We start from the raw sequence: 14,601 nt of genomic DNA on the forward strand, positions 1-14,601 counted from the left end.
TGTGCATACGCATTCTCATCTACATAAACACAATTTCAAACAATGTAAAGTTAATTCAGTTCACTATTGACCAAATAATCTTGAACTATAAACACAAACTAAAATTCAACAACCACTAAGTTTTCCCGGGAAAACAACAGAAATATAAAATACTAGAGGAATACCCGGCTTCGCCGGGGTGAATCGCGAGACAGAGACAGACAGCGTGGCGGTTCATCACAATCACCTCTGCAGGCGAAGTCCTGTCAAACGGGATTGAGAATTTTAGAGCTTATTTCTTAGCCCTATATTATCTGCTGTGGCTTCTCAAATGCCAGAACATACAGACAGACAAAAGCCGCTAGACCCCATCACAAACAGAACTCTATAATACATAGGTTTTTGCCTACACACACACACAAACACACACACACACAGAGAAGCCGTATATATATATGCATATCTGTATCTATAAATATATAGAGATAGGTGAGAGTGTATTTTTCGCGTGGCTATAAATTGATTCGACCTTTTCACTTTGACAGTAAGAACAACTTACGGGTGCAAGGGAAGCGTTCTGGACAGCGCAGTGACATTCTAAAAATAGTCACTCTCAGAAACGGGAATTTGGGGTGAACGGCGCGACAGAGACAGACAGCGTGGCGGTTCACCACAATCACCTTTGAAAGGCGAAGTCCTGTCAAACGGGATTGAGAATTTTAGAGCTTATTTCTTAGCCCTATATTATCTGCTGTGGCTTCTCACATGCCAGAACATGCAGACAGACAAAAGCCGCTAGACCCCATCACAAACAGAACTCTATAATACATAGGTTTTTGCCTACACACACACACAAACACACACACACACAGAGAAGCCGTATATATATATGCATATCTGTATCTATAAATATATAGAGATAGGTGAGAGTGTATTTTTCGCGTGGCTATAAATTGATTCGACCTTTTCACTTTGACAGTAAGAACAACTTACGGGTGCAAGGGAAGCGTTCTGGACAGCGCAGTGACATTCTAAAAATAAATAGTAACTTACAACTGAACGGGAAAGCCACACGAAGGAAGGGAGATAAACGCCAAACACTGGAGAAGATAAGGAAGAGTTACTTATAATGGTGAAATGAACACAAAAACGAACATGAGTTTAGCGCTGCGCGCTGAGAGCACGTGTTGAAATATCTCATCGATGATATTGTGTCCGGGGTGTAGCTGAATACGGTGTCCAAATTTGAAAAAGAACCACCGAGAACTTTGGCGTTGTGATGTGGTGTAGCGGCTATGGTGTGTCGGTATGGGGGCCCGGGTAAGCTGAGGTGGAACCAAAATAGCTGAGGTGGAACCAAAATCGGTTCCGCGCAGCGCGCTGAGAGCACGTGTTGAAATATCTCATCGACCAGGTTGTGTCCAGGGTGTACCTGAATATGATCACCAAATTTGAAACAGATCCATCGAGAACCTTGGCCGCGCATCGCGCACAGACACACAGACACACAGACACACAGACACACACACACACAGACACTAGTCGTATATATATATAGATGATCTTTCACCTTACCTGGCCAGGTTTTTACATTTAGTCAAGTTTTGACTAAATGTTTTAACGTAGAGGGGGGAATCGAGACGAGGGTCGTGGTGTATGTGCGTGTGTGTGTGTGTGTGTAGAGCGATTCAGACTAAACTACTGGACCGATCTTTATGAAATTTGACATGAGAGTTCCTGGGTATGAAATCCCCGAACGTTTTTTTCATTTTTTTGATAAATGTCTTTGATGACGTCATATCCGGCTTTTCGTGAAAGTTGAGGCGGCACTGTCACACCCTCATTTTTCAACCAAATTGGTTGAAATTTTGGTCAAGTAATCTTCGACGAAGCCCGGACTTCGGTATTGCATTTCAGCTTGGTGGCTTAAAAATTAATTAATGACTTTGGTCATTAAAAATCTGAAAATTGTAAAAAAAAAATTTAAAAAAAAATTATAAAACGATCCAAATTTACGTTCATCTTATTCTCCATCATTTTCTGATTCCAAAAACATATAAAATAATATGTTATATTTGGATTAAAAACAAGCTCTGAAAATTAAATATATAAAAATTATTATCAAAATTAAATTGTCGAAATCAATTTAAAACACTTTCATCTTATTCCTTGTCGGTTCCTGATTCCAAAAACATATAGATATGATATGTTTGGATTAAAAACACGCTCAGAAAGTTAAAACAAAGAGAGGTACAGAAAAGCGTGCTATCCTTCTTAGCGCAACTACTACCCCGCTCTTCTTGTCAATTTCACTGCCTTTGCCATGAGCGGTGGACTGACGATGCTACGAGTATACGGTCTTGCTGAAAAATGGCATTGCGTTCAGTTTCATTCTGTGAGTTCGACAGCTACTTGACTAAATGTTGTATTTTCGCCTTACGCGACTTGTTAACTACTGCACTGATTTCGCACAATATCACACACACACACACATAGTTACACTCACACACACACACACACACACACACACACACACACACACACACACACACACTTACACACACACGCATACACAAACACACACACATACACACACACACACACACACACACACACACACACACACACCAATGTCACAATATCTCTCTTCGAGTCTCGGATACGGAATGTTGGTGGTGGTCCTCTGCTTTCAGTTGATGTCTATATATATATATATATCTTAGTGTGGTCGGTGCACTTTTCGGTTCACTGAATAGATATATATGATAGAGTTGTTGGTTACACACTTATTAGGGTTCCTGAGAAGACGACACGAAAAGTTCAGTCCTTGAATGAGATGAATACCAAAGTTTTTCACGTGTTCTCTTATGTTTCTTTCTGCAGTTTCAGTCTTGGCCGGTTTAGTATCTTGCTTCTCTGGAACCCTGGCACCGACTCCGTTATCTTTCCCATGTCCCCCTCTTTCATTTGTAAAAGTAGTTCCCACGCTTTGTGGTTGCAGTATTCATACACTTGACTCACACAACTAAAACAATGCATTACTTACATGTATAATAGTACAACACATGCTTAATTACATAACCAAACCATACACCAAAAACCACATCAAACCCAGTGCTTTTACTTGTATTTATCAATTAATTCATTAGGAACTATTTTCTAAACCTTAAGGATGGCGAACACAAAACAGACCTAGCGGTACCAACGCGATCTCGACTTTACGATATAAATCACCTGTCAGCGTCACCCCGCTAATTACTTTGCTACCCCCACTTTCTCTTCTAGTGTCTTTGGTTTATTCTTTGACATAGTTCTCCCTTGTGAATAATGGTAGCAGGTTGTACTGTGAGGAGACATTTTCTTGCTGTGTCACGGACGCATAGATATATATCCTTGACGCACATCAGTGCTACCAAGGAGGATATAGCCTGTGCAGATAGAACGGTCATTCAATTGTGGTCTCCTTCTTCATATGTATTTGTGTGTTTTCGGAAGTTATTATTTTAGTCTTTCAATTGTCAACGGGTTAGGAAGACTTGACAACGGAACAGTCGGGTTTGTTGGCCGACTTGATTTTGTTATTTCTGAAGGTAAATAGCCTATATTGTTTCTTTTTTCAGTGGTTTGGTTTTTGAATGTTCGCTTTTGATTGAACTGTGTGTGAGAGGAGCAGAAATGTCATTTGGTGTCGGTATTTAGCGACGCGCGGCCTGCATTTCAGACAGTGGAAAACTGAACTGTAAAATCAGCATACATCGTCGTTTAATTTGTGGAGGTCTTGACGGTGGGGTGCTACTATACTGACCACAGGGATGTCGTTAGACGTCGGACATCGGACAGATTAAAATGATGCTCACTGAATGTCCGATTCACATAGCCGCATGGCTGTCAGATGTCCTATCGTTTTCAACTGAGCGCGGTCCTTGTCCAATAAGAACTCCATTCCTTCGGACAGCGCGTTATTTGGTCATTTCATTTCAAATAGAAATCTTCAAAAAGCGAGCGAGCGCTCTCGCGTACAGGTGCACTGAAGTTGTGCAGTGCAGATCTTACGTTTTCCCATAGACCAAATAGCGAACCATTTGCGGTATGAGCCGTTTGGGTACACCCGACTGCAGCACACTGAAGTTAGGAGTACGGGAGACAACTCCAACTGACCAAGGCTCACGTCTGCTTTAACTTGCTTTCGGTCAGAGATGAAGCGCGCGGCGATGAATTACACCACCGAAAAAAACTAAAGCCTGCCAAAGAACAGCGCTACTAATTCACTTCTCCTGTTACCTGAGGGTTCAAGCACAAGAGGTCATGATTTTAAATTAACAAAAAAAATATGTTAAAACTAACCTGTATGCAAACTTCTTTACTAATCGTGTTGTAAATAACTGGAATAATTTGCCACCCAACATTGTGTCAGCAGGAACACTAAACACGTTCAAAAACTTACTTGACAAGCACTGGAGACAATTTATGTTCTCTAAAATTTAACTCAATTGAGATCGTCCTAGGACGTACCCAGCGCACAAATATAAACAACGATATTTCAAATCACTAGTTGAAATACATAGCAGGCAAAAGGCTGAAAAGCCTATCAGGCCGCTTATGTTATGTTATGTTATATTATGAACACGTTTGGCGTTTCACGGCATCGTATGCAACATTAGGGCCAAGAACACGGGAAAACACGTCTAGCATTTTTCTAAAAAATGACAGTGCCAATGACAGTGTCGCCGCTGAAACCTCAACAATCACGGAAAGTAAAGTTTCGTCACTTGTAGATGGTTTCGGTACAGCAGGAAATTCACACGAACAGTCTTTAATATAGTTAACTATTCATGGCTGACTCTGTTTAGTACTAGTTGGTTAGAGACAGCAAAGAGACCTCAGGCAAATTGTTTTGTCGAATCTGTCAAGAAAAAGCTCTGTCATGAAATCATGCAGTTTGTGTGCCAATCAAAGTAGGAGTGCTGAAGTTTTTATTTGTTTTTAGTTTGTTTGTTTCTTTTTGTGTGTGTGTCCTGTTTGAAACTAAAGTAATCAAACAATATACGTGCACAATGTTGGTGCATATACTGATATGTATGTGTGCACATGACTGTGTTTTGCACAACATAATAATGTCTTATTCAAATTTCTGAAAGCAGTCAAATGTCCTATTCATGCCGAAGAGCTCAGGACATTTGTCCTATAGGTATGAATTTGTGGCAACATCCCTGATACCATAGTTAAAACACGCGGTCCATTGTTGAGTAACTTCCGACACAACCGTACGGGCTTGGGCTATGTTAAACCCAAAGCTTAAATGAAGATGAATGTTTCCGGTATTTGCCGATATTCTCATTTTTAAGGTCAACGGCACAAGTCGTTTGCATCGCCGATGACGTCTCGTTGACGATGTGGTCTAAACTGGGAAACAATTGACAAAATTAGATCGTCACGTGAGAACGGTTTGTGTCTTGTGATGGTTTCAAGTTTCTGTTTCAACATTTCGCTCCAGTTCTTACGTTGTGGTGATTATAGTATTGTTCTGGGTGTGTGGATACTAAAGTAGGTGACATGACAATTAAGATGAAACAGTAGTAGTATAGGTGTATAAGGTAGTATAGGTGTCTTGTGATGGTTTCAATTTTCTGTTTCAACATTTCACTCCAGTTCTTACGTTGTGGTGGTTATAGTATTTGTGTCCCTGCGTGTGTGGATACTAAAGTAGTTGACACGACAATTAAGATGGAACGGTAGGTGTCTTGTGATGGTTTCAAGTTTTCTGTTCTAACACACTTTACTTCTAGTGTTCATGTTTGTCGTCAGTGTCGGTTTTCAATCCTTTTGTGGTGATACCATTGTGTGTGTGTGTGTGTGTGTGTGTGTGTGTGTGTGTGTGTGTGTGGGTGCGTGCGTGCGTCCACGTGCGTGCGTGTGTGTGTGTGCGTGCTTGCGTGTCTGCGTGCATGTGTCTACGTGCGTGCGTGTGTGTGTGTGTGTTTAAGGAGAGTTTACCAATAAACAGCTGCGCGAAGGCTAAGCCAGGTAAGTGCAACTTTTCTCAATGCAAAGTGCGCGATTCCTTGTGGTGCGGATTCAGCCGTCTGTCAGCCACTCCAACCCCCAACCACCCCCCCACCCCCCCCCTTCTATTTTTTTTCTTCTCAATCTATCAGCCGCAAACCTCCACCCACCTTCTCCCCCCGCCCCCTCCCTGGAGTTTGCCAAGTGAATATAAAATACTTGTTTATCAACGGCACGAAAGTGCAAGTGACAGATGTGTAAAAATGCAGTGTGTGTGTGTGTGTGTGTGTGTGTGTGTGTGTGCACTGTCTGCCGTGTGTGTGCGTGCGTGTGTAGCCGTAAGTGTAGTACTTAAAGGTCACCCGATGGTCCTTTTTCGGTTCGTCGAAACAATAGGAGAATGGAATGGAGTTAATCACAATGGGTTTGGAGTTTGGTGTGCAGTACGTGTTGGCGCGTTACTGGCGTCTTAGTGTTATTTGATCTAGACTAATCGTCGCATGACTTGTCAAGATTGTGTTCAGAATGATGTGTGGGGTAACTGTGTGTGCGGGACTTGAAAATAAAACATCGAGTACTTCGTGGTCGGCTGGGCGTAAAGCAAACTGGCAAACAAACAAACAAAGAGTTTTGTTTGTTTGTTTGTTTGTTTGCTTAACGCCCAGCCGACCACGAAGGGCCATATCAGGGCGGTGCTGCTTTGACATTTAACGTGCGCCACACACAAGACAGAAGTCGCAGCACAGGCTTCATGTCTCACTCAATCACAGTATTCTGACACCGGACCAACCAGTCCTAGCACTAACCCCATAATGCCAGACGCCAGGCGGAGCAGCCACTAGATTGCCACTTAGGTATGACACGGCCGGGGTTCGAACCCACGACCTCCCGCTCACTGGGCGGACGCCTTACCACTAGGCCACCGTGTAGCGGTCGCCAAAGAGTTAAGTCCGTGTATACCAGTGGTGTACTTTGAGTCTTTAGCACTACAGTGGAATCCCCCTTTTTAAGACCTACACAAATCTGCGAAAATCATGTCTCAAACAGGAGGGAGTCTTAGAATGGAGGTAACTTTTCTGAGGTTATGAACAGAAAATCTAAACAAGTCGCGTAAGGCGAAAATACAATATTTAGTCAAGTTGCTGTCGAACTCACAGAATGAAACTGAACGCAATGCAACGCAGCAAGACCGTATACTCGTGGTCCACCGCTCACAGCATTGGCAGTGAAATTGACAAGAAGAGCGGGGTAGTGGTTACGCTATGCTGCATAGCACGCTTTTCTGTACCTCTGTTCGTTTTAACTTTCTGAGCGTGTTTTTAATCCAAACATATCATATCTATATATTTTTGGAATCAGGAACCGACAAGGAATAAGATGAAAGTGTTTTTAAATTGATTTGGACAATTTAATTTTGATAATAATTTTTATATATTTAATTTTCAGAGCTTGTTTTTAATCCAAATATAACATATTTATATGTTTTTGGAATCAGAAAATGATGGAGAATAAGATAAACGTAAATTTGGATCGTTTTATAAATTTTTATTTTTTTTTACAATTTTCAGATTTTTAATGACCAAAGTCATTAATTAATTTTTAAGCCACCAAGCTGAAATGCAATACCGAACCCCGGGCTTCGTCGAAGAGTACTTGACCAAAATTTGAACCAATTTGGTTGAAAAATGAGGGCGTGACAGTGCCGCCTCAACTTTCACGAAAAGCCGGATATGACGTCATCAAAGACATTTATCAAAAAAATGAAAAAAACGTTCGGGGATTTCATACCCAGGAACTCTCATGTCAAATTTCATAAAGATCGGTCCAGTAGTTTAGTCTGAATCGCTCTACACACACACACAGACACACACACAGACACACGCACATACACCACGACCCTCGTTTCGATTCCCCCTCGATGTTAAAATATTTAGTCAAAACTTGACTAAATATAAAAAGCAAGAATCAAAAAACAAAAATGGTAGGTAATTGGAACGTGTATTGTTGACAAAACAAAACGTTAATTTTTTGTTGTTGTTTTTTTTTTTTGTTTGTTGCCAAGCACATCATTGTGGGGCTTTTAATCAATATCATGCATCCGTCTACAATGTATCATCATTCATCCATCAACATTTATAATAAATATGTAAATGGCAAGTATACAAGACATATACATACAACATTAGGACATAACAGACAGACGGACATATAACGTACCGTTCGCCTACAAGTAAGGCGGAGCTTAACATAACATGCAGTTACATTTTCTAGTACGTCGACCCATTCTTGTAGTTTGATTCTGAATTTCGGAACGTTTGCAGTCTATCTGTTTTTGAAAAAGCAAGGGGGACGTCTTACATTGGGGGGGGGGGGGGGGGTCTCAATAGGGAGGTTCCACTGTACTACAAACTGTGCAAATATGCTTGTCACCTGATAACACAGGGTGATAATAGAACTCGATCTGGGCCTCGGGTCGTTTTGTGTAACGGACACTCCTTTTGGTCACTGTTACAGTTTTGGGAACAGTCACAGCCAGTGACATCTATCTAAACCTTTGGTTATCTCCTTCTCTTTCCGCGTTCGCGAACGACAACTCTCACGTATAGTAGACTGTAGTGTTTAACTGGACTGTACGTGTGTGACCGTTCTCTGCCCCAGTCACACTCTGTTTTCGGGGATGCTGACTTTTTCAAGTTTTTGTGTCTTCTATGTCATTGGAATCTATTATGAAGTCTTCAAAAATAAGAAAAGTAAGTGTTTACTGTTCCTTTTTGAAGACACACGTGCTATTTTGCGCTCACCAACGCTATATTACATAAGAACTATAGTGGATATTCAGTTTTTCCATTTTTTTTGTCTATGTCCACGGAATCAATTCTGAAGCCTTAAAAAGAACATAAGTGTTCACTGTTCCTATTTGAAGACACACATGCTATTTTGTGCTCTCATAAGCGCTGTAGTGGATGCTTACCTTTGATGTAACTCGCTTGTTGTCTAAGGAGCTCGATTCGTCGCTGATTTGCTTTTATATTTGCTTTGTATTTGCTTATTATTTGCCAAGAACAACGCTTCTGGCCCTCAATAGACGATTTTCGGAAATAACTCAGTCGGGTTTGTGTAGGATGGGGAACTGGAATGGATCTTTTTTTGCAAAAAATCTGCCAAACATCGGAGGGGCCAATCACTATAACGAGGGGGGGGGGGGGGGGGGTGAAACACGTGGACGGGAGCACGTGTTTCCGACACTGATTACTGTCGCTAGTGATTGGCTGAGGTTTTGCAAGAAATGGTCACTCTCACATAACACATACAAACCCGACGGAGTTGTTTTCAGAATTCGTCTATTGTATAAAAAGAAAAAAAAGAAAAAAAATCAGATTTAATCCTGCGATGCGATAGCATATCAACCAAAACTCTAGTAAGGTCTAAACGAAAATCAACTTTAAACCAATGTGAAAGACTCCTTTCGATATAAAGTGTACTTGGAGTTGGAATGGGGTTGCGCGAATCGACCCGGACTGTTTAAAACTGCAGTAAAAGTCATCAGTTGTTCATTCATTATATCGCACAGCTATTGTAGATAAGCTGTCCACATGGTTTGTTATTCTTCAGTCAGTACTTTACTGGAGGCTAAAAGTGTGTCCGTATACTCAGGGACAGGGACCTACTCGACCTTTTCCCGACCCGCATTGAAATCAATTTGACGAAACTATTTCAGTCTCTCCGAAGAGTGGTTGCCCAATATAGGAACATTCTCAATATAGGACCCCCTCCCGTAGTTAAGATGTCCCACGTTAGTGTAGCCCACATCGTGAAGATGTTCAGGAAGATTGAAAGAGACCATTGTTTTGTCTGGAGTATTCTGTGAAAGTTGATGTTGGTCTGTCGGCAAGACAGTGCGATAAGATTGATATATTGCTATTTCATATGTTACGTGGATTTCCATTGGTCAATTGGGCAAAACTGAGCTCATTGTAAAAGTGATATCGACGACATTTCTGTCGATATCAGTTTTGATATCGACGACCTCTTTATTGCTTCCCCACTTCAAAAACAAAAACACCTAAATTTAAAAACAAACAAATATAATATATATGAAAATGTAATGGTCCCAGAATTTAGTTGAGCAAGTGACTAAAGACTTTTTGAAAGAAAAGACATTTTTAAATGCTGAAAAGTACAAGAAAAGAGTGAACAAAAAGAAATAATAATCAGAGGGAGGGATATGGAACAGCCAAAACTGAGACAAATACTTTTGTAATTTCTTTACAGTAAATACAAAATGTCCAGAGAATTAGCAATATATCTAACATTGACTGACTGTGTGATTATATCTTCTGCTATTGGTCTGTTTCGACAGTGATATCAAAATCTCGACACTGTCTCAACAGACCATAGCAGAAGATATCATCACACAGTCCGTCAATATTACCCAATATTGACGGACTGTGTGATGATATCTTCTGCTATGGTCTGTTGAGACAGTGATATCAAAATCGAGACCGGAGGTCGAGATTTTGATATCACTGTCGAAACAGACCAATAGCAGAAGATATTGTCACACAGTCAGTCAATGTTAGATATATTGCTAATTCTCTGGACATTTTGTATTTACTGTAAAGAAATTTGTCTCAGTTTTGGCTGTTCCATATGCCTCCCTCTGATTATTATTTCTTTTTGTTCATTCACTCTTTTCTTGTACTTTTCAGTATTTAAAAATGTCTTTTCTTTGAAAAAGTCTTTAGTCACTTGCTCAACTAAATTCTGGGATCATTACATTTTCATATATATTTGTTTGTTTTTAAATTTAGGTGTTTTTGTTTTTGAAGTGGGGAAGCAAGAAAGAGGTCGTCGATATCAAAACTGATATCGACGGAAATGTCGTCGATATCACTTTTACAATGAGCTCAGTTTTGCCCAATTGACCAATGGAAATCCACGTAACATATGAAATAGCAATATTGGGTAATATTGGCGACTGATAGCAACGTGTCCTTCCTCATCAGTACAGACAGTGACCTTTTCTTAGTTTCTTGTTCCGCTCATCGCTGACAACATCATTATCTAACTGGAAGTATCTAATGTGTTTTGTGATTGTTTGTTTTTTGGAAGCCTTTAGTGTTTTTGTTTTGTTCCGTGTGTTAATTGGCTTGGGTGGTCGTTTTTATAAATAGTGCGTGTGTGTGTGTGTGCGTGTGTACACGGAGTGTGTGTGTGTGCGTGCGTACGCGTGCGTGTGCGTGCGTGCGCGCGCGTGCGCGATAAGCAGTATGTATTAAAAACAAAACCAGTAGCTTTGTCTCAAATCTCACACTTCCCTGAAAACAGTCAGGTCGAGGACTTTTCAAACACAGAGAAACAAAAGTGCACGCTTGGTGCATTCGTCTACCCGTCAAGTAAACGGAGTCAAATCTGATCAGACGCCCTTTACAACGGCAAAAGTGGTTCGTTAAAAGTGCCGGTGACATTCTCGGCTCTGCTCTTTTTCCATAATAAGGGCGGGAGGGACGGTATCCCCCGTAACTACGTGTGTCCCTGTTCGTGAACTTTGTGTCCGAGCCTCAGACACTTGTCAGGAAATGTCAACAGTGTTCGTCTTCCTGGGGCTCAACTGAAAAACGTCGGCTATCTCAGTGACGCTAGTAATATTTTCGTTGTGTCCCAGTTTGTGAACTTTGTGTCCAAGTCACAGACATTAATTTGTCAGGAAATGTCAACAGATATACCTCGGGCTAAACTGGACAACGTCGGCGGTAAAAGGGGCTATCTGGCGCTAGTTATATTCTCGTTGTAGTTTACATGGTTGCAGAAGGCATCAAAATTAATGCAGCTGTATCAGTTGCCCTACGAGCATTTTGCTCTACTTGTTTCAATGTTATTTTCCCAAACCGGTCAATTCGGGAAACTATAGATTGGACTCGCCTTTGTAAGCAAGGTGAATTTGATTGCGCCGGAGAAAAGAGATACTAAATTGATAAACCCACTGGTATTTTGATAAAGCCATTTATTCAAAGGACCATAACAGCAACAACAAATCCTTTCAAATATAAACAGCTACTCACTGGATTAGAAGAAGGATTTCACAATGATTTATTTCAAAGTAACCAGTGGAAGTGTTAAAACCTATTTCTCATAAATTTGATTTGGAACCCACTTGTACGGTTTTACACGTGTGTGTGTGTGTGTGTGTGTGTGCGCGCGCGTGTGTGTGTCAGTGCACGTGCATGCGTGCGTGTTTGTGTGTGTGTCAGTACGTGCGTCAGTGCGTGCGTGCGTGTGTGTGTGGTTGTGTGTGAGTGTGTGTGCTTCTCTGTCTCTCTTTCTCACACTCGCGCACGCACGCACGCACGCACATACGCAGTTATCACACACGGCCTAACTCTCATCCTCCCAAGCGAGCTTGCCAGGATAGAACCAGAAGACCTAGTGCATTAAACTAAGAAGAATAAGAAAGTTACCCGAGAGAAGAAAACCCACGTCGACAACTAATTATACTTATAGTGTCCACGAGAGCGAACAAAGAAAACAACAAGTTGAAGAAGCAGTGAGTGGAGAGGTTGTGAAGGAGAGAGAGAGAGAGAGAGAGAGAGAGAGAGAGAGAGAGAGAGAGAGAGAGAGAGAGAGAGAGAGAGAGAGAGAGAGAGAGGGAGAGAGAGAGAGAGAGAGAGAGAGGGGGAGAGAGAGAACTCAGAACTCAGAACTTTATTACATAAGGATAAAGGTTTTAGGCTTAGCCTAATCTTCCAACCTGTCCTTGGAACATATACAGAGAATAATTGTAAACAAAAACAAAGACTGCGCACATACCTCATCAAAGTATTAAACTAATAAAACATCAAAATAATGGTCGAGTATAAACATACAAAATATTGGACTCACAAAGTCATATAAAACAAAACCAAATACAAACAAACGTAAATGTTTTTTACATTTCTTAAAAAAGTACAGCAATGTATTGCCGAACAGGGCCATACATACAGGCAGCTAAAGTTTCAAGAAGAAGGGGGAGGGGGACGAGGGATTACACATTCAGATTAACTACATATACAATATTTAAAAAACAAACAAACACTTAAGAGCATTGCATACATTATCCGAGTACACAATGGAAACTAAACATCAGGGACAGTTTATAGTGTGATCAAATGTGTGTGCAACTGCCTTTTAAAGGCCTTTAATGATGCGGATCGTTTGATTTCTATTGGCAAAGAATTCCACAGAGATGATCCTGAAAAAGCTAAGCTGGATTTATAAAGATCTATACGAGGAATTGGAGGAAGTAAATTTTGAGACCCATACCTCTTCGTAACATGTGTAAAATAGGATTGCACATAAGTGGGCACATCACCATGAACTAATTTATACATAAAGACAGCCTTATTGTATGCAAGGTGGGTTTTTAGGGGAAGGAAATTAAGGCTGTTTAACTTCATTTCTGTAGACATGTGCGATTCATACATGATAAGTTTTGCAGCACGACGGTACAAAGAATTGAGTTTCGATAAGTGAACATCACTGCAGCCATCCCACAATGTCGAAGCAAAATTAATATGAGGCATTATATGAGCATGAACGAACATTTTTAATGTTTCAGACTTCGCATAATGTTTGAGTTTTGACAACAAATACAAATTCCTTGATAACACTTTGCAGAGGTTGCTTATGTGTGTTAGCCATTTCATTTCTTCATCGACAGTTACACCAAGTATGCGATGTTCTTTAACTTGCTGTATTTGAGTTGTACCTAAGGACAGTTGTAATTTAAGAGGACTTATCTGATGCTTTTGTCTTGTGGTAATAACAATGCTTTTAGTTTTTTCTGGGTGCAGTATCATGGCATTTGATGTGCACCATTTCGCAACTTCGTCCAAAGTGTTCTTCAGGGAAGAATTTACTGATTCCAACGAGGTGTTATTGGTGTGAATAGACGAATCGTCTGCAAAAAACTCGCATTTGACTTTATCATCCGATACATGTAAAGGCAAATCATTAACGTAAATACAAAAGAGAATAGGTCCCAATACAGACCCTTGAGGGACGCCATGTTTTACTAGTGCAGTAGACGAATTCTGGCATTGTAGAGTGACATATTGTGTCCGGTCAGCAAGATACGATTTAAAGAAGTCACAGACCGAATCGTTTCTCAAATAATAGTGTAATTTTTTCAACAATATGGAATGATCGACTAAGTCAAATGCTTTCTTAAAATCCAAAAACAATGCTCCTGTAACTTCAGACTTGTTCATTGCTGACAGCCAAGCTTCACAGAGAGACGTAAGAGCTGTGTGGCAAGAATGCTTGGACCGAAAACCGGATTGAAACTGATGGAACAAATTGTGTTCTTCTATGTAAGCAAGAAGATGCTTGTGCACATGCCGTTCTAATGGTTTTGAAAAAACAGGCAGCAAAGAAATGGGTCTAAAATTACTTGGGTCTAAGAGATCTTTACATTTGGGAAGGGGTATGACTTTGGCGCTTTTCAATTTAGACGGGAAAAAATGTCTGCTCAATACTAAGGTTATATACGAACGTGAGCGAATCCACAATATACGGTAGAGAAAGCTTCAATAACTTCACGGGTATTTTATCAGGACCCATGGACTTTTTATTCTCCAGGTT

At 40.6% G+C, this 14,601-nt stretch overlaps 2 protein-coding genes across 2 annotated transcripts in view; one reads left to right on the top strand and one right to left on the bottom strand.

Moving 5' to 3' along the window:
* LOC138945868 (ATP-binding cassette sub-family C member 5-like) overlaps positions 1–14,601 on the bottom strand; it is a 58,886-nt gene that overhangs the window by 18,133 nt on the left and 26,152 nt on the right. The window lies entirely within an intron of this gene.
* Positions 1–14,601, top strand: part of LOC138945521 (ATP-binding cassette sub-family C member 5-like) — a 109,543-nt gene that overhangs the window by 14,383 nt on the left and 80,559 nt on the right. The gene's annotated exons all lie outside the window — the stretch shown is intronic.

This window comes from Littorina saxatilis, linkage group LG13 (genome assembly GCF_037325665.1).
Source record: "Littorina saxatilis isolate snail1 linkage group LG13, US_GU_Lsax_2.0, whole genome shotgun sequence".
Taxonomy (NCBI): Eukaryota; Metazoa; Mollusca; class Gastropoda; order Littorinimorpha; family Littorinidae; genus Littorina; species Littorina saxatilis.